At 28.8% G+C, this 22213-nt stretch overlaps 1 protein-coding gene across 11 annotated transcripts in view; it reads left to right on the forward strand.

Moving 5' to 3' along the window:
• smash (smallish) overlaps window positions 1-22213 on the forward strand; it is a 240744-nt gene that overhangs the window by 151555 nt on the left and 66976 nt on the right. For 2 of the 11 annotated variants that reach the window (XM_067047102.1, XM_067047096.1), the window contains exon 1: window positions 9075-9253. The exons of 6 other annotated variants lie outside the window; for them this stretch is intronic. The gene's annotated coding sequence lies outside the window, so the exon portion shown is untranslated. Of the gene's footprint in view, window positions 1-9073; window positions 9254-16895; window positions 17039-22213 lie in introns of those variants that run through there. 3 more of the 11 variants (XM_014433656.3, XM_014433662.3, XM_014433657.2) reach the window with 2 other exon arrangements.

Genomic DNA, 22213 nt, shown 5'->3' on the forward strand with positions numbered 1-22213 from the left:
TAGCCATGAGTTAACCCTCTGGGTTCTGAAGCTCTTTGAGGAATCCGTTGGTTGAGCGTGATTTTTAAAAATCTTCGTCTGGAATTGTAACGATTCACATTATTATTATTATTTGTTTATTAAAAATACCATGTGATATTGAAACATGGAGTTTAAAATTTTAGATTTATTTGTCTTCAACTTTATTTTATTCGTTTACGCGCCACCAGATATGTTTTTTAAGGAAAATAAAACATTATATTTTTAATAATAAGAATTCATTTAATTTAGAAATTGCAAAAAAAAAGTAATAATAATTTTAAACATTATAATAAACTAAATGAAAAAATATTAGTCAAGCCGTAGCAAATAAGAACCGTTTAACACATATACAGTCAACGATTTCATGTAACATATCACGTAAATTGTGTAATTACGATTTTTTAAATTTTAAATCTTGAATATAGAGGACATTTTTTTTTAATTAGCAAAAGTTATTAGAGCCTTTTTTTTTCAACCGATTTTTAATGAATGGTGTCTTGCAATGGAATTTATTGCAAAATAAATTGAATATTTTTATTATTTTAATTTTTTTTTTAATTCTATGAATATAAACTTTTATTGATACTTTGATTTTTGGCTTTCTGAAATTTCAGCCTAGCTCTGTCTAAGTTAGCCTTATTATTTGATTGTGGCCGTTTAAGTGTTAAATAAAAAATACATATGAACAATAATATAACTTAATTTAAAGATGAAAAGATTGTTACATTTTGTTTGTTAAAAATAGCCTATAAAAAAATTAATTGAATTTTATTGGTTTGAGGTGAATCTTGTGCAAATTCAATAAATATTGAGCGGAACAATTGTTTGTACAACTACAATTTTTAAATTTTTTATCTGTTATTAGTATATATTATATTTAAAATATTCCAACCACAAAATAGCTGTTGTTTTAGACTCGTAAATTCTTGTACTAGATAGTGTTTGTCTACTGACTCGTTTATCCTGGTTACCGGAATAAACCAAATAGCTCCGATTTAGAAATGAGACCAAGTTCTAAATTACATCTAGATTTAGAATAAAGATTTTCTCTCTCGAGATGAATGCTTCTAAAATTTTTAAAGGTATTTTAAGTCATCATATAAATTAAATTTTGGCATAAATAATCTGCCGAGACATTCTGATTATTAATATTTTAATATCGATTGTAAAGTATTCATCTACGTCTTGTTTGTATGTAATGAAAACGAAAAATATGTAATTAGAGGATTTGATTGATCTGCATTGATTTGTTGATTATTAATATAAGTGAGGCAATGATAATATTAATTTCACAACCATATGGAATAAGAAACCAACCTATATAACGTTTTTTGTTTGTGTTTGTTTTATCTGTATTTTTTCATTTCGTTATACAAATCCAAATTGTAACTTTATCTATATCTAAAATTGTTATGTGGGTTCAAGTATGGGTTATTGATAACTTATTTCAAATAACAGTCGTACTTTACTCAAATTACTTTAAAATTAATTAATTAATTTAATATTGGTTTAATATTTTTCTTTTATTATTAACGATTTAATGCCTTCAAATTACTTATAATTCTTGAAGAGCAAGTAATAGTGGATAATCCATAAAATTCTTTCTTGCCATTTTCATAATTTATTTTCTATCATAAAATTCCTAATAAACATATTATTTTAACTGGTAAAAATTGTACGTTTCATTTAATTATTTTTATTTATTGGTATTTACAAGTGTATTTATAATGGCATGTACTACCCATTGGTAGCACTTTAATAATATTTATTTTACTTTCATTTTTTTCGGATTTTACTTTTTTATGAAATATACATTAAATTTGGTAATGGTTTAAAATTTCGAATCAGAGTTTTCAACGGAGACTTTCAACTGCGTATAAATGATCAAATACTGATATTTACTTATTACTGTTATTATTACAATATATTATTAATGTATTATTATTAATCATTACCTTTCAGTTTATGACTATCTCGTCAGTACAAAGCCAAATTGACGTATTAAAAAAATTATTATTTCATTTCCATTATATTTTTGATTTTTCTATTGCAATGAAAATAAAAGGTAATTGTAATATTGACTTTACTAATTTATAACAATAATTTATTTATTGACTTATATCGAAATTATAAATTAGCTGTTACCTTGTATGTAGAAGCATAGTTCAAACATAATGTTCTCATACATTTTCAGATAGACCACATTGAAAATGCAATGACGATAAGATAAGAAGAAGGGGATATTCTGAATAAAGCTTATGTGACGTACACTTATTACAGTAAATTTTTTTATAAGGAATCATATGAGAAGCCACATTACGAATTATTTAGATTGTGAAGATATGAAGTTAGTAATGAATAAGAATTTATTTTTAGGTTGTTTATAAATTGATATTTTTAATTTTTATTCTATTTCTGACTTCTAAGAAGCGGTGTGGTGTGTACGAATTTCCAAAATTAGTCATATAGTATGACTTTTATACGTGCATTAAACATTTCTCTTATTATAGGTGTATCATTAGGTGTTTCCGTCGAGCTGAAGTATGGAATATACTTGGAATGCTTCTGAACCTTCACCTTGGATAGAACTACCAAATCAATATTAAACCGATCCAAAAAATACGCTAGGTTAGTATTGATGTATCTTTTCGTCAAAACAAAATCTAGATTAAAACAAATAACAACCATCCTCATTTATAAACAAATATCAAGGTCATTACTGGTGTACGATTGTGTACTGTGGGGTGAAGGATAACTACTAAAATTCATAATTCATCGACAAAAGTTTTACGAAATTTCATTCCCAGCTTCTAGCAATAAAGTTGCAGTGTTTTACGCCATAGGAATTTCAACTTCATCTCTAAAAATGAAACCTAGATAGATGAAAGAGATTCATCTATGAAATCTGTATTTACTATTTATTTATTTTTTTCTCAGATTTTAGTATATAAATTAATTATTTATTGTATTAATTGTGTACCATTAAAATGTGGGAGTGAGTAGCTCATTGGTAAGGAACTGTGTTACAAACTCCAAGAACTGGAACTACTAACTAAAAACTTATAAAGTGGTTACCCTTAATTAATCTAGTAGTCGAGCGCGATTTTGAACAAATCACTTCCTTGCACAATCGTTGATCTAACTCCACAAGGGTTGTAGCGGTACAGATTTAATTTTTTTTAATTAACTTTTAATACTATTACAATAAAATTATTTTTTATTATAACAATATTATGTTATAGTAACAATGTTATTAGACTTAGTTTGAATGAAATAATAAACTAAGTCTAATAACATTGTTACTATAACATAATATTGTTATAATAAAAAATAATTTTATTGTAATAGTATTAAAAGTTAATTAAAAAAAATTAAATCTGTACCGCTACAACCCTGAAGAAGTTAGATCAACGATTGTGCAAGGAAGTGATTTGTTCAAAATCGCGCTCGACTGCTAGATTAATTAAGGGTAACCACTTTATAAGTTTTTAGTTAGTAGTTCCAGTTCTTGGAGTTTGTAACACAGAATCATAAATAAAATTATAATTTTTCTTTTTAGAAGAAACTAACAACATCTAATGAATGTAACTCGAGCTAATTTATTAGTTTATTAGAACTATAATATTTGTAATCTTAATACTTTTTTGAGACTGTTTAATATTGTTAGAAATAAATAAAATTTTATGTCCATTGTAGTTTAAAAATATATTTATTTCTATAAAAGTCCGACGTTTCGGCCGTCCTCAAGGACAATACAATTCTAGAACCTAATCATTTAAAAACAACTTCATGCCGGCTATTCATAGCATTCATTTATATCAGTCCACAAATTACCCTAATTAGTGAATTGTTCATTAAATTAAAGATTTTATCACTGTCAACCTTCAATGTTAAAATTTATCACAACAATCTAAACTAAAATAAATAACGAATTTTATTTATTTTAAATATTTTATATAATATTTGTTTTTATCAGTTTTATTTTCTTCCATTTTTCAATTACATATCTATTATTATTATTTCTTAGATATATTATTTTAATTTTTTTTTTACTAAATTTTTTTATCAATTGAATTTATTCAATAATCATAACATTGTTAATTCATATTATCAATTGTTAAATGTAAATGTAATTGTTATAATAACTATGTATGACCCATTAGGCCGGTAATAAAAAGAAATTTAATCTCTGGTAGCGAGTTCGTGTGTTCGTCGCACTACTAGATTAGTGCAGTATGTTTTGATAGTATGGCACATATTTATTAACAAAAAAAAAAAAAACTTATGTATAGGTTTAATGTTTGTTCATAAGTCAGACGAACAAACTTTTTGTCTGATTTTTCTCTTTCAGCATTTCGATGTGAGTCGCTATTGACATTCAAGCGACCTCTGAGAAGCTGTTATTATACAAACTAGTTGCATAACCTCCGCTCTCTCGGTGTATGGAAGCTGAATACTGATGTCTCTTCTAGCTTTAACTGACAAACTGTTGTGGCTTCAGCTATCTATTTTTTTCATTTATTAATTTTTTCTATATCTATAAAGGTATTAAAATATAAATTTTTTTTTAAATACAAAAAGGTGTCCTATGTAAATCGGTTTAAATCCCTCTCGAGGCCAAACGGACAATCTAATGAAAAACGTAGTTGGTCTACTCCTTTAGTCTCACTAATAGCTATTTAGCTTTTTAACTTGTACTGTTTATTATAGTCATTAAAAAGTTTAGAAAGACCCAGCCAAATGTTTAATTTTGCGAGTATTTTACGCCAATTTAAGATTTTGTGTTGTCGATGTCATTATTATTTTCAGGTAATTCATAAACTGGATTCTTGTAAATTTCTTAAATATATTTACTTATTTTTGCTTCGCCTTTCTATTAGAAATATTACTGAGCCTGCAAATCAAGTATTTTAAAAAGAAAAAAAAAAAAAAGACTTATTACTTTTACTTATATATATATGGAATGTATTGTAAGGAAAAATATTACAATCATGAAAAGTTTGGAATGCTAGTCTTCGACAGAAATACATGTTTTGAAACTAAAATGGCATATTTGTGGCAGGTATAGGCCTGGGATGTGACGGTTAAATCGACCAATCAGAAGTGCACTTTATAGAATAGATTTTTCACATTTTTAAATTTTCTCGAAAATAACTCTAGATTTTCATTAAACTCATTATTATAGTATAATGTACTTTCCGACAAGTGAAAAAAATATAGTTTTTTGAGATTGTTAAAAATTTTTATATAAGGTTTTAACATTTTAAATCAACTTTAATTTTAAAATAATTTATTTTTATTTTCTATTAATATTTGTAATTAGTTAAAACTTCATATCTGTTTTGTTTTTTTCCTTTTTGATTATTTTTTCTTCTGTACTTCTTAATATTTTATCCCATCTCCTATATTCTGGATAGATTTTAAGGAGTTATCGGATTGCGAATTAGCTTAACTCTTCATCTTTTTTTCTTGTTTTATTTTTTTTTTTCTACTATCGAACAGATCTGTTACTTAGGACTACATCTGGACAAACGACTGAAAAGAAAACTGGAAAACTGAAACAGGAAACTGCTCGTCGATTCCGAATATTACTACATTTACTAGACAAACGGTCTAAAGTTCTAATACATTACAAAAGACTGATCTACATGACTGTTAACAAGGCCTATCTAGACATACGAAATTGAGCTATGAGGCTCCATTAAACCATCGAATTCGTCTCGAATCCAATCTTTATAGTCTAAAATCCTTAATGCTCCTTACTTTGCCACAAATCAAGTTATCCATCAGGACCTCAATGTTCCGTATGTTGCTGATTTGGCCATAACCAGATACCAATCCTTCCATGATAAACTTCCCAATCACCCAAATCCACTTATTTCTAATCTGACTTCTCCTTCAGTACCTAATAAATAGGCGTCTGAAAAGAAGATGGTCTTGGGATCTTCTCTAGAAAAGTTATTCTAGTTCTATCAATGGGTAGATTCTCCACATGTTTGTATCATGTCATTATATCACTTACAGCAAATTTACTTGTATATATTTTTATACAGTGTATGTAAGTAACAATTAATAAATTATAAAGCTTTTTTTTGTGTTTGATTTTTCTTGTTTATAGCCGATAGACGAAACCATTTCTTTTTTTTTTCATTAATTAAAAATCAATAAATTAGAACAGTCAATGCATTAAGTATATATTAAATTATTTTAATTTGATTGTTTGTGAATGGAACTCATTTGTCTTTCATTTAGTTAAAACAATAATCCCGTTGTAGTTGTTTCAGCTGAGAAAACATTGTGGTAGCTAATGGTTTTTAAAAGTATAGGCGAGACGGAAGAAGTTAACCCCCCGTTTTTTTCTCATCTCTATTTTATTGTATTTTGTGTGTGTGTTTTTTTGCTTCATGTTGGTATTTCAACCCTAGTCTAAATTGCTTGTATTTTCAGAACCGCTCGTTTGTGGTTAGTTAGTGCTATTTGAGGACTACTACCAGATAGACATTTATGCTCTTCGTATTTTAAGTAATTAAAGAATTTTCCAAACCTTCGGAATTAATAATCAACTCTAGTTTATGATTTTACAACTTAAATACTATCAAGTGGGTGTGAATAAATTCATTAAAATTTTTAATTTTTATCATTAGTATATTTAAAGCAACACACTATAGATATAGATTTATATATTATTGAATGATTTATTAAATATCTGGATAATTAAATCAACAAGTATCTGATGAAATACTAGAAGAAAATTAAATTTTTATGAATTTTTGTCATATACCATCTTCTTTGCCGCTATATATGTTTCGTTACATTTTACACATATATATATATATTTATATTTAGACTGAACATAGTTACTAACTATGTATGTTCAACTAGTAGTTTAGATTGAGTATAAATTTGAAACCAATCCAAAAAAAGAGCCTCCCCTTAACCCGTTTTTCCCATTATGATATCAACCCCACCATGAGGCTTAGAGAAACAAAAAATAAATAAAATAAATTTGGCATCCGCCAGGTTTGCCTCTCTGGAATACTTGTTATTTTGTTTATCGAGCGTTAGTATATTTGGAAGCGTTTTGGATTTGCGGCTAGTTGCAAATGTGAGGATATGGCTTTATACAAATGATGGGGAGACTTCAGGTCTATTTTTTCCTCTCTTTGGGAATGGTTCAGGTAGCCCTAAACAGAGAATGGATGGTCTCTTATCGGCCGCGTGAGCATTATGCTTCTCGTAAATGAAAGATATTTTTAGTATATAGTTAATATTATTTAATGGATAGTTAATTTAAATATTCAATATCCGTTAATAAATGAATAGATCTCTCTTGATAAACCTATTAAATTTAACATTCCGATTATTTATTTGAATAGTTTGTTTAATTTTGGTATAAATCTGGTCAGAAGGTATATTATTAACTACTCCACTTTTTAATTGTACTGCCAAACTTTTATTATGAGAATAAAAGAAACTTTTCTGTACCAGATAATTTAAAAAAGTCATGGAGAGTTAAACTACAATGCAGCGTCATTTATTCAAACTTTTTATTGTTAAATTATTTATAGTGAGGATCAGGAATTTAGGTTTATACGAGTTAAGACATTTATTTTCTCAATTGTTAAATTATTATTTGTCAATTCAGGCGCTTTAAATTTTCAATTAATTGAACTGAATTTAAAATTACATTAAATTAAGGTTTTGGAAGTGTGATATGCATTTTGGCCTATTTGATTACAGAGTTAGGAATCTATAAAATTGTTTATTTACTAAATTACTTCTAAATTATATACTTTTTAATGTACAATGATTTTTAAAATATTTTTTATAAAATATAAAAATTTATTATTTTCATAAATATTCTGTTGGTCCAAGCAACGAACCTCCAAACGATGCATATATCATCTATAAATTCTTTCCCCATGATATTATGTTCCATTAAAATTACATATTAGCATACAAATATCTGGTAAATACATTTATTTTTAATATAAGGAGTATTTATTTCAGTAGGAAAATATATTTTTAGCGTTTCTGTTAATTTATATGTACACAATATTTTAGAGATAAATTTTGAAAACGTTGCCAATGACATTCATTGCCTGGGACACAAAATTTTATATTTAGCGAACAGCTAGTTTTTACATAAACTATTCTTAAAGTTTTCGAAGTATAAATTTCTACAATTATATAATATTTATCCCGAAAAATTATGAGTGTTGGATAATTTAGTTAATTAATTGCACCTTTGATTATAATTGAAGTAATAGCTTCATGGTGACTACATAGGCCTGTAAAGTTATTGTTCTGTATAATGAATGTGTACTTAATTAGTGTAGAACTCAGACCGAGACGTGAGCGGGATTATTTTTCAGGTTTTGTAGTTATTGGTTTATTATGGGTCGCTGCGAATTGTTATAAGTTTTGAATAAAATTGTGAATTTTATTTAATGTATTAATAAAATGATTACTTCTTAAGAGATCATTAAGCTAAAGATTACTAAGAAAAATGAATTTTCCTTATTTAAAAGCTTTCTTATAATACAATAAAATTTTTATTTTTCAGTTCATTACATTTGATTTTTTTTTTTTTTTTTTTTTTTTTTTAAGATTCTAGTCAATTACTATTGATGTTGAGAAGTAACCGTTGAAGCTTGGACCAACATTTTTATTTTATATTTGAACACATTGACCACCTAGTAGAGAATAGAGAAATCTTTTTTTTTTTTTTTTCTTTTTTTTTTTAATGGGCCAATTTAGAAACTCTGTACACCTCTAAGATTCAAAAAGAATGTTTCATTGCGTTCGATCGCCAGTGATCAGATTAAAAGCAATGTTATTCCGCATGCCGATCTGCAGCCGGTAACCAATCCGCATCGAAGGCCAGTTCTAAATCTAAGAGCGGATACGTATGGCGTTATTGGGGCTAAATATACTGCAGAAGGGGCTCCGTGGACCCCACAGCTGACTACCGGTCCAACCCCCCATATGAGGTGGCTCGGTATATGGTGCTATTTTTGTTCTACTTCCCCCTACCTTTTCCCTCCAGTCTTTAGTTCAGTCTTCTACCTTTTGCCTCGTTGCATCTCGTCTCCTTCTGGCTAGTTAACATACATCACAAAATAGGACAGAAAATATAATTGGGATATCATCGGACGTTAGGAACTTGACCGGTATTGGGCCCCGTCTTCATTTCAGTTTTTTAAGTAAATATATTGAAGTCTTAAACAAGGTAAATATCAATTTATTATACCATTGATTTATGTTTATATAATTTTTTATGAGAATGTCATTACTGTGTTACTAACATTTTACTCTTAAAATGACTGGTTCTTTGTATTTCTTTTCTATCTATTTTTTTTTTACATGATAAAGGTAATTTTCTTTTGCACATATATGCTTCCAGCACTGTATACTACATAACTAATAATAATTTAGCAAGTTATATACAAATGAATAATTAGCAAAAGTCAAGTATAAAGTCGAGTTAATTAATCAATAACTAAAAATTACATTCACATCTCATCTTTGTCCAGTGGTCAGTAAGTCATATTGCTTATAAACTCCCCGCAGTTTCACCCTCAATAATTTTGAGTTGTACATCTCTGTTTTATGCACACGATGAGTGTATTTGGTCGTATATTTGATTAAAATATAATATTTTTGTATATCTCAAAGTTTATGTACAAAAAAAAAATAACTTTAACTATATTATATAGTATTTATTCCCCTTCGTTTCAGTAAATATAATGGAATACAGATTAGAGCTAACATTTGTTGCATAAACATAATTAAATTCTGCTAATAATTGACTCTTCAGAGTCATACTATACATCTCCTTTAATGCGAAATAACGTAAAAAATAAAGCTAATAAACTTTTCTTTTTTTACTAATTCCAATTATAAAGTAAATATGACTATAATGTTTTGTTTCTTTTCATTTATTATACGTTTTGCTGACACAACCTAATGCTACCAGTGTGGTGAACCTGCTTTCAGATGAGAAAAGAATGCTTGGTCTTTTCCGAGATCTTTTTTTTCTCTACTTCTGTTTTAATTGCGAAAATATTGCTTTGTTCATTTACTCAAAGATACGTCCATTAATGCGTACGTACATTTACTTCCAGTAGTAGTATGTCTCACTACAGGTATGAAGTTGCATAAATCATTTACCCCTTAAATCTTCCACACTACTGCAGCTGCTGGAAAGCAACCACAATAACTCATGTAGTAAATAAACCAAAAAATATCATAAAGTATATGATCTGTGACTGTGACTGTGTATGTACTAAGCAGGATAGATTAGTATTTGTCCATATACAGTATATGTATGTTTGTATTAAAAGAAAATACGTTTTATGTTCATTATTATGTTACTGTATTCAATACATTATTCTAAAGATGAAAATCACTATACAATATCAATTTAAATATATCTAGTGAAAATCATAAAGTTTTCAGGATATAAAATAATTTTATAATACGAAAAAAAAAACACATTGAGACAATGATAAACAGAATAAATTTCAGTATTTCGGCTTGATGATGAACTTTCTAGTGTTGACAAAACAATTGTTCATATCAACTTATTTAATTTTTTACGATTGGAACAGATTTAACTATCATAAAGATATAAATACGTTATAAGAACTACATTTTATTTAATGTAGTTCTGATCTTTCTCAACTATTTATTTGTAGTTATTTTTCACTAATCTTAATATTTAAATTTACTAATAAAAAACAATAATTTGGAGCGATTATTACATCAAAAATCATAGAACTCTGGCAAAAAAAACAACATAAAGTACAATCTGATAATGTTCGATGTTAACTATGTACCTAACGAAAATAAAAAACGTAAACTTATATCTTGCTCAACATTTTCACTAGTAAGTTTTTTTTATATACTTAAGCAGCTGCTTGTATAGTATTTCAATTTTAAAAATATTCATGTTTATTTATTAATTTTTTTTATGATTTAGTGATTTAATTATTAGTGATATAATTCATTTATTTAGTGGTATAAACCTCGTTACAAATATATTATTATTTATTTAAATACAGTTCAATGATTGATTAAATAGTTTTCAAACATTAAATTAGGTTTGCTTAGACCCATATTTTTCTTTTAAAAATTGTTTGTTATTGTTGATATCGAAACTATAGTTAAAGTACTATAATTGCTGGTTACTCCATAATAAGATGTAAAGATTACATTTTCCAAGCGAATTTTATAACCCCAAAAATTTGTACATATAATTGCATTTTATTATACGATTATTTCCCTAGAAATAACGAGGATTTGCAAACATTAAACGAAAATAATGTTTTTTGACTATTATTTGAAAAAAAAATATATATATATTTTTTATAAAAATAGATAATCAAAATGATCTTTTTTTAGTGGAAAGAATTATGTACTCAATTAACATAACAAAACCTATTCATCTTTTGTAGTAAGCCGTTAGAAGTTGTGTATGAGAACATAGGGTGTTTAGAAATAGGGGACGTCAACATGTTAGTTTGAATTACTTTTTTCCAGATTCTCTTAAAACATTTTAATGAAGAGCTCAAAGATATTTTTTTAATTTTATGATGACCATATTTTGTGGATTTTTCTCAATACGGTAATTTTAACAAAATTCTACTCCACATTACACCAAATCGTTGATCTTTAATATTTAATTTTCAACATGCTATTATAATCATCACTATTACATAATAAACAACTGAAGGAGAATAAATATATATATATGTATATATTTTCAGATTTTTTTTAAAGCTCTTATTTAGAATAAAAATTTCTTAAAAATAAAAAAGAAAGAAAAAATGTAAAGTCAGTGCCCCTAGTCCCACAGCTGTCATTAAAATGTTTTCCATCTTAAAAAAAAAAGGGAGCAAATATTCTGGTTTCTAAACATCTAAATAAAAACTTCTCAAGATATCTTTTTTTTTTTGCAAATATTTTTTTTTTCTCAATAAATATAGAAATTTCCAAATTGTTTTGACTAACAAAATAGTTTATTAGAATATATCGTTGTCATCGTTAAAGATATCTTTTTACTGGCGTCTCACAAATAAAATTTATGTAGCCTCTTTATATGCCCCATTTAACAGAGAATTAATAGTCTCATAGATCTTACTTTTGTTTCGATTGTTTTATAAAAGAATCTGGTATTATTACTATACGGTACCGCTTTTTAATTTTAAAAGTGAAAAAAAATTTTTCCTAAAAAAATCATTGAAATATTTTGAATATTTAGTACTGTTTGGCTGTGTTATTTTACACGTGATTCGCATTAGAGAACTTTCTCTCTGACCCACAGTATTAATTTTGGACGTCGCCCATGCACTAAGCCCTATTGTGTACATGCCAAAGTTCGCAGCTAATTTGTCTCGTCTTGTTGTGTAACTCTGAAATTAATCACGGTACAGAAATAGAAGCCATCTATCAAGAATACAAATAGTAGCTGATTCGTTCGACAAATTATAGCTATATACATTTTTCTTATTATTTCAACGTTGTTCAAATAATTACTAGATTTATCATGGATACTAATATATAGTCAGCTATACATAGGATTTTGAATTGAATTAAAACGACTATCAATTTGTCATTAAAACAAATTCCACTTGTATATTAAAAGTATTTCAAGGCCGCAGTCCAGATATTTACAAAACAAGATATCACATTTATTAATTAAGACTTTTATCGGTTTCAAATTAATGTGTTAGCATATTTAGTTTCCTCACTTCATATAAAGATTAGATAAAAATTTCTTCCTGTATGTATAATTTTGTGGAACATATATAATATTGGGCATCTTATAGTATTTACAATCAATCAGAATAATTGAGGCAAAAATCTCCTTAGGACCCCATTACAAAAATAAAACTATATAAAAATACAATTTATTTGTTATTTTATTTGTAATAAATGTTTTTAATTTAAACTTCTTCTGTTTACTTCTCCACCCGTCATATTATTAAAATTCTTTTGTTTCATAAATGCTACTCCATGGAACAATGGTTGTCATTTTTTCTTGGTGCTTTTCATCTATAATATATTAATTAATGTTAGACCTAAACTTATTTTTTTAAAACATATAAACTAATAGGTTATTTTATTTCTGTTTCTGGCAAAATTTAATTTTTACAATCTATTTTCAAACTAATTTAGAAACAAATTTTTTACTTTATTTTTATTTGCTAAGGGTCCTGTTGAAAATTTTGTCCTTATCATGATTCATTATTCTCAAACATAGTTCAGTGTGTTCGTGAAGAGAAATTGTTTCCTAAACCATTCTGATTGATAGTTAACAATTTAAAAATGATTCTTACTAAAAAAAGAAACAACAGTAATAAACTTTTGTATTATTTAACCTAAAGCAGACTGGCAACTATTTGGAAATCTCACTTCTTTCAACATCATTATAAAGAATATTCCATACAAATCGAATTATGGATTTTAACTATGAAATTGAGAAAATATTTGTTGTTTAACAAATATTCCAAAAAATATGAGAATACCAAAATTTGGTTCATGAAGTTTACGTCGATTCCAAAAAAGGTTTACGATTCTATGGTCCAGCAGAAGACGTATAATATAATTGAAATGAAAATATCGTATATTATATCAATGGATGAAATAATGTATAGATTTGTAAGCCGTCTCAATCAGTTAATTTTGTTCAGTGAAGGCTCGTTTAGGTTTAAAACCCTATGTTTGTTATCTCAGTGTTATTTGAAATAGCTCTAGAATACATCATTTGTGAGGTGCTTCTAATAACAAAAATTTGGAGAATGCAGGTTTCTACCCAAAAACCTTTGAAATTCAATTACATAAAAAAAAATCTTAATAAGGCAGATATATTAAAAAAAGCTTTGTTGAAATAATTAAGGAAAGATTTATTTCTAGTAAAAAACTTTTAGTTTGTTTGGACGATAAGATTCAATTAGATGATTAATTCCACAATTAATTTTACATTCAGTTAATTAGAAGCCAATCATTATTTTAATTTTGTACTTATATATTATATACTCTAACATTTTTGTTTTAATTATCTATTTAATAAACAAATAACAAAAGAATAAAATATTCTATCTTTTAATACGTACAGGAACTGTTTTAAAGTAATAAAATTTATCTGTCTCTATTCGTGTCATGACTGCGTAAGTAATCTACCACAGAGGTGTGCAAAAATCAGCTATAGCTAAAATTGCTATGAGTACGACGCTTATTCATGAATGACCCATTGATAAATAAATATCGCATCCATCAATGTCAGCTATTAGTTTCATGGTTTCCTAACTTAGAATAATCTATAATCTACCATATATTTTTCTGCACAATTATTCGCCTAATATTCTCCACTATTTATAACCATTTTTAAGTTCATGTTATTCACCATTTCCGCCAAAATTCCTATGATTTGGTGTAAGGATTAAAGGAAAGATTTTTTTTAAATTACCCTTTATAACGACCAATCAAGCAAAGAAAACGAGCTTGCTAAAATTCAATGTTGTATATAAAATTTATGGGAATTATGCAAAATGTTTATCGTAGTGTGTAAGAAATTTATCAATGAAACACTGGCATATTTTTTTTTGTCTTAAGAATAAGAATAAACAAAACTATAACCCTAAAAATAATTTTTAATAAATCGTTTTCTAGATTAAAAAAAAATAGTTCATTAGTTTGGCGACTAATTGTTATTAATTGTCAAAAATCAATAATTCTTTGTTTTCTCTCTTTTTCTTGTGAGGTTAATAGTGGATGATTTGAACTCTGTTATAGATCATTTAGGAGCAGTAATTAGAAATCATTAATCAATTCGAACATTTCAATCTCACTGGAATATTATTTCTTGAATTTATTTATTGGTATATTTTAAGCAGAATAGTTTTATTTATTTATATATACCATTTTTATTTTTTTTTTATTACGTATCATTTGAGGAAATATGTGTATAGACAAATATCCATATATTTATATTTTGGAAATAAAATGTTTTTTTCTTCTCAAATATTTTTTAATATACATATAATAATAGTATAGTTGTAAATATTTATATATTATTATTTATTTGTTTGTGTTATAGTCTGTAGACATACAGACGGGGTTGACATAGTAAATAAAATAATAAAAAGATATATAAGTGTAAGATAAGAAAGAGAAACAAATAAAAAGAAATAGAAAAATCTTCGATTACAGATATTTATAATAAAACTTTATATGTTTAATATCGACTTATTTAATGGAATTTCATCAATAATATTTCTCTCAACTTTTTTCTCTTAATCTTTACCGAATCAAAAATAAAATAGACCTAGCACTATAACTATTTAAAACAAAACAAAGAAATACATGCATCATAGCCACCTTTGCATACTTTCTTCAATAGGATTAATACCATAATGTTTAAAGCATTTTATCTCCGTAGTGGGTAATTAAAAAAGTAAAATCTATACCACTACAACCCATGAAGGGTCAGGGGTTCAGGTACATTGTAAGGAAGTACTGTCACTAGACCAGCGGTTGTGCTAGGAGGTGATTTGGTCAGAATCATGCTCGACCGCTAGATTTAGCTGATGATGCCACCTCAATGTCCCAATGGAGTGATTCGTAGGAGACCTCGTAAACAGGATTAATGATATAAGTGATTGAAGCGAAATATAGAATTTCTCAGCTTTATGGCGGAGGGTATTATTGTCTAAATTTATTATATTAATTTAATTATTCCGTTACAATTTTAATTATGGTGTCTATGTGGATCCCGTTCCCATCCTTAACCCTTGAGAAGAACTAAAAAAAAATATTGTTTCTTTTATAATTTTTTTTTTAGTTTTCGATCACTTTTTTCTACGGACCAGACTTGTTTAAATTGGCTATTAAAAAAATAAAATAAATGTTATGACTAAGTATTCCTTCATAGATACACATACTAAACGAACTAACTGGTTGTAAATTAGTAGACAAAATTAAATTAAAATCTGAACCGCTACAAGATAGGAAGGGTCGGGGATCCAGTTCTTTGTAAGGCAGTACTGTTACTAGACCAGCTTGTGCAAGGTCAGAATCATGCTCGACCGCTAGATTTTTTACCCAATTTATGAGGCTGGGTGGAGCCCAGAAGGGTTCCAGAACCCACAGAGTTGACTCACGGCTACAGTGAAACAGAAAACAATTTTCTGCCCAGCCTGATTTGGTCCTTCGAGTTAGTAGCATCATGCCTTACCACGGTGCCACCGCGCTCCCTGTAGTAGATAATTCCTGAATTTTATCCATTTTAAAAAAAATTAAAAAACAAGCGACAACATTCTTTTAAAATTTAACAATGGCAGGCTATAGTGTTGGTTACAATGTACTTTCAACATAACTAATTTCTTTGTACAAATAAACCTTAATGTGTAGGAGAAGATGGTTGGGGGTGCGGTAAGAGAATAACACAAATAATTTAAAAAACTTATTTGCGTTATTCTCTGACCGCTCCTCCAACCATCTTCTCTTCATATATATTATCCACGGTCTACTATCTTCTCATCGTTATGAATCTTAATGTGATTTTCCTTGATCCTTTCGCCCTGGACTACGGCATTATAAGATATAAGATTGGGGCCAAGCTATGATGTATTCTAAATTTATCTCTCTATAACCTCCAATAAACAACCGATTTCGAATTGTTTGCTATAATTCGAACTCAGTAGTCTTATACTATTCACGTGATTTTGCCGGCGACATGTACTGGATCCCGTGACTAGAACACAAGCCTACACCTGATAAAGTAAACTAGTTTAGTGCCAAGAGTGGGGTATATGGGCGCCAAAACTGACTCATTCCCCTGGCACAAACCGATTAAATACTCAACGAACTCTTCCTCATTCTTCAGTTATACGACCTGTCTTCCGACGGCTGCATCTCCACCCTCCCACCCTCTGGCTTTTCGATACTCTTTGACATTTTAGTCTTTCATTACTCCTACAACTCCTGAAGTTAGGTTTCTTTTCTTCTTTCGGTAAGTGCATATTCATGTCTTTTTGGATTCGTATCGTGGTTATCTAACTTAATCTGGGTATACTTAATTAACTTATCTTAGAAATTCCTTGGCATATTTGCGTAATTCATTAAAAAAAATAAATTAATTTTTCTACTCGTGAAATAATGAAAAAATCCAACATTCCTTTTCTATTCATAATCATAGCTCGGAAAATAATCGGAATCAACATCGAAATGAAACACTTCTATAAAAGATTTTTTTGCTTTAATGACATCTGAAATCTTGAACGACATTTGCCTATTTAAAATTATCATCATTTGCAATTACAGTGGTCAATATTATAGGAATATTATTATTTAGGAGGGTTTAAAAACGTTGCTCTGAAAATATTTAAACTGTGTTATAAATTAAGATTTTTTTTATTGTAAGGTTCTTCTACTATAAGTTAAGTTCGAATTATTCTGATAAAATTAATAAGTAGATGGTCATGGTTGCGGTAAACAGAGAAATAAAAATGGTTACCAACTATTTGTTTTCCGATGTTTCGGCCCAGCTTAATGTAGACTTTTCTGAAGAAAAGTTTCTGAACTTGAACAGCCCTGGTGAAGCTCTACAAAGTGGGGCGAAACGTCGTAAAATAAATTGTTGTGAACTATTTTTGTTTCGCAATCCTGACCATCTTCTTCATAATTTGAAAGTATACAATTAATTATTTATACATTCATTTTTCTGGTAAAAGCTTTCATTCTAATGTTACACTAACGTTTAATCAAAGTATGTTTTCGTACAATTCAACACTGAAACATGAGTACAGGATCAATAATGAAAATATGCTATTATTGTTTACCTAATCTTTGGTGTTGTCTATAATTATATTGTAAACTTTATTTCAAAGAAAAAAAATATATAAAATAAAAAATCAATTAGTCTCTTGGTATTGATGAATTTGAAATATTTGTTATAAAAATCGTTTTATTTATTTTTTTTTTTTGTTAAAGGAGTTTATTTTTATTATTATTATTATTATTACTAAGTTTATTTATATTTTTCAATTATATTAAATATATGTATATACATCCATCAAAGATGATCTAATGAAGACAAAATTAATTAATATTTATTTATGATTTATCTCTTGGGATCATTGATAATTTTTTTATTATCATTTACATTTTTTTCTTTTTCATGTGACAAGCTAGTTGATACAACTCCATCTGTATTATTTTCATCGTTTTTTTTCATATAACAAATGTCTTCACAGCGGTGTCAAGTACATTTCCACTAACTTTAAAAATAATACAACTAAAAGTCCTCCCTATTAGGAAAATTACAACTTTCCAACTAGTTATTAGACTAAACAGGTTTAGAATTTATACCTAAATCGGACAGACAAAAAAATAATAGAAAAGTGATTTTCCAAAAAGAAAGATCCCTTAATTTTATTTTTCATATTAATGGAAATGTACTAAGAATCACTGTGAAGTAAGCCCATGACATATGACCCATTTTTGCGTCTTATTTTATATGACTTTGTCAATGCAGTTTAATCCCTTTAACCTGCTGTTTTTACATCAATGCTTCATGCCTACCTCCCTTCCCCATCTCCCCTGTGACCAGCTGAGCACCAAAGAGGTATACCATCCCATAGAGGTAGGCAGCCCAAATATAGTTGACCTAGGAGCTAGAAGAATTCTCTAACGATCGTTGCCAGGATACCCTCTTAGTCACTGGCTAAGACAGGGCACTATTTTTATGATAATTCACTCCCCCTGTTTTCCAGTCGCCTGCCCGGCAAATATTTTAATTAATGCTAAATATACCTCCCTGTCGGTGCCTCTTTGCTGTTTTGTAAAGAGGGGAATACTCTCTAGATTCGTTCTTTACGTTTCTAGTATTACGTGTGATATATAAGGCAAGAGGACTTCAGATAGTTCTAAATATTTATTGAAGATAATTAGCTCAGTACTCAGAGCATTGTATCAGTTTCTTAAATAGTTTTGTTAATTAATTTATCCCAAATTAGAAAGATTGTTACATGTTGTTTATATATACTTAATAAATAGAATAATATGTAAAAATAAATTAATTCCCTGACTCTCCATTTGGTGTGACTTACTGTTGCACGTTAGGAAATTGATGTTTGTATTGCCATTAGTCATTGGTGATTACAGAATGTGATTAGTGATTTCCCGTTCGTCAGGCCACCAAATACCGTTTAGCTTGCTTTATTCGGAAGTAATTCATCATTGGAAATGAAGTAGGTAGTAGTTTACAGTGACTCGATGCTGTGAGGTATTAGACGATATGAGTTTCCGTCGTATTATTTTTTTCTAGTTTTGTAATTAGTTTTGTGAAGGTTACAGGATAGTGTTAATTGGAAAAGCTTTCCTTAAAGTCGTTAAACAATTAAAAGATTGTCTAATTTTATCACGTTTGATTTTTGCTAGTGTGGTTAATATTATCTTTCAGGATCTCATAAAAACTTTGATTGAAACATTTTTGATTTTTGTAAGTGTGAAAACTTTTAAGCGACAGTTTTTTACTTTCACCTACCTTATTATGAAAGATATAAGTTATTAAGAAATCCAGCTTTTTCTAACTTGAAAATCACATTTATGGAAATGAAATTAGTAATATAAACATATTGTATACTGTTGGAAAGCCGATGATTATAGAAAAAAATTAACATATAAAGTCACTGAAGGAAATAGATGGTGCCAAAAACGTACAAATAAATGATTTGAGGAGAAGATGACCGGGGAAGCGGTCAGCAAAGAATTTTTGCTTCCATCTTCTCCACATATCAATATACGGTTAACTATTGACAAATTAAAATAAAAGGTTTGTTCTTATCCAATTTTGACTGTTAAACTGGTAGGTACATGAGCTGTGCGTTTTCCATTTTGTTAAAGTTCTTCTAGTATTATTGGATCTTGGTCATAATGACCATCTGGGTGGTGAACATTGTCTAACGCATTGATCTATTTCCTGATTAATGTCAGGTACTATTTTTTTGTTTAAGGCTAAAGGGATACATATAGTGCTTGTTTAATCTTAGTTCGTGCCCAGATTGTCTGTAATATGAATGCGCTTTTCCAAAATGAAAGAGACAATAGTAATTTTTTTTTTTAAATTTCTTTAATGCATCCTCCTCTCCTTGCAGTACTTGCATTGAATTACGTTTTCGTTATCGTTTATTCATCTGCTGTTGTTTTTTATTTTTTTTTGCAGGAACATAATTTATATTCGTTATTCTCACCTTGAGAAATCCTAAAATACGAATTTTTATTACAATTTCCGCCTTCCCTAATCTATTTTTTTAAACCATAGAAATAGCGATAAACTCAATACTAGCCCACCAACCTATACAAAATTAGGAGACGTGTGTAGGGTTGTAAATGAAAGTAACCAGATTTTTAGGTTAAGCATGCCTATTATTGATAAATTACGATGTACCGTTTTCTTATCCTTCTTCCATCGACAGTGTGACAGAAAGCACTCGAAAGAGTGCTGCTGGACAAGAAAACAATTTGGTATTCACCCCCTTGAAGAATTGCTGATGCGTGATATTTAGGTCCGTGTGCGGACTAATGATTACGTTCTAAAATAGCCGCACTGCCGAGAAGCACCCTCTTCGACATCTCGGTTGTTCTTCAGGAGGCAGTGACTCAGCTGTGACTAACGGCAGTGGGCGGACATGCTTCCCAGCGCCCTCTATTTGAGACCGCGAACAGTCATCCCTTCCATTCCGTCGTCCTAACCGCCATGAAAAAATCATGTTCTACATCGGACAGCTCTGTCCGAAACTCGGTTCCTGGAAGCATACCGTAGCGACGTCGATTCCATTGTAGATTTGACCGATTCGGATTAGGTTGCTGCCTAATATATTTGATTAAATTCTTACTTCTGTACAATGCTTCCTGTAAAAATCATTGTATGGTTTGAGCAATACAATTTTTTTTGCGGCACAAATGACTCGACCGTTCGTGACTACGAGCTTATGACCGTTAGAGCAGGAAGTCGTGTGGTTTACCCCCGTACGATTGTATTTAGTTACAAGGTGAAGGACTTACTATCCGTTTGTATTGTGGTGACAGTTAAGATCTTTCTGCTTTACATAAAGTAGAACCTTGAAATAGGTTTTTATTCACTCCTAGGTCTCTTTTTATGAAACCATAGACATGAATAACAATCTGTACAACAGGTAACGGCGCTAGTACTAAAACCTTAGCGCTTTCCTCGGATCTCTCTCCGTTTGGATCCGAGTAGCCCTAGTTACGGTACTTGATTTGATAAATACTGGATTATCATCTAAATGGATTTTTTTTTGTTTCTCCGTTGGTGTGAAGAGCTTATCCAGGTTTTGCAGTATATCGATAATAGTTTAGAGAAGGGTTCTGTGGGATGATGTGGGATCAAACCTATGACCCTTCTCAGGGCAGGGCGCATGCAGCTCCTATAAAAAGGGTGGGAAATTACCTTTGTGGTTTAGCTGTGGAAACTGACCACATCATCTCGTTGTATAGCTTACTGTCTAGGGATAATTCTTTCTGTCGAAGTATTGTTTTTTGTTATTTTTACTATCATAGTACAAGCTTCCCATTGTTTGTTTGTTTTTAGAATTTTCCTCAATGAAATCTGTTTTTTTTTTTACTTTCATAAACATGTTGATTTTGATGGGTTATTCCTCTCGGTGATTAAGTTCCATAATATATATACTTCGACATCATTTCCCCGTGTCCTCCATACTCTTACTAGCTAGTTTTCTTCCATCTTCTTTTTCTTCCATTTCCTCAGATAATACTTCATTGGGATTATTACAACACCTAATCGTCAAACTGTCTAAACTTCATATTAATTGTAATATTTACGTCATTATAATAAGGCCTATTTTGAATTACGGAGTTGAGCTTTGGGATATCATTTAATTATCGAATTCATCACGTATCCAATTCTTACAAACCAAATTCCGTCAAAAAATCTTTACTGCTCTTTTGGTGAGAACCAGATATCATATTCCTTCCATGATAAACTCCCAAACCACACAAACACACTATTTCTAACCTTGTTTCCTAAAATTAAATAGGGATTTTATCTTTTTAGATTTCAATAGATGAATAATAAAAAAAATCAGTTCTTATAAATGTCCAATCCAGTTTTGACATTTAACCTCAATCTTCTCCGGAATATGTT

The sequence above is a fragment of the Halyomorpha halys genome, unplaced genomic scaffold (genome assembly GCF_000696795.3).
Source record: "Halyomorpha halys isolate HHAL.00 unplaced genomic scaffold, Hhal_1.1 Scaffold1240.1, whole genome shotgun sequence".
NCBI lineage: Eukaryota > Metazoa > Arthropoda > Insecta > Hemiptera > Pentatomidae > Halyomorpha > Halyomorpha halys.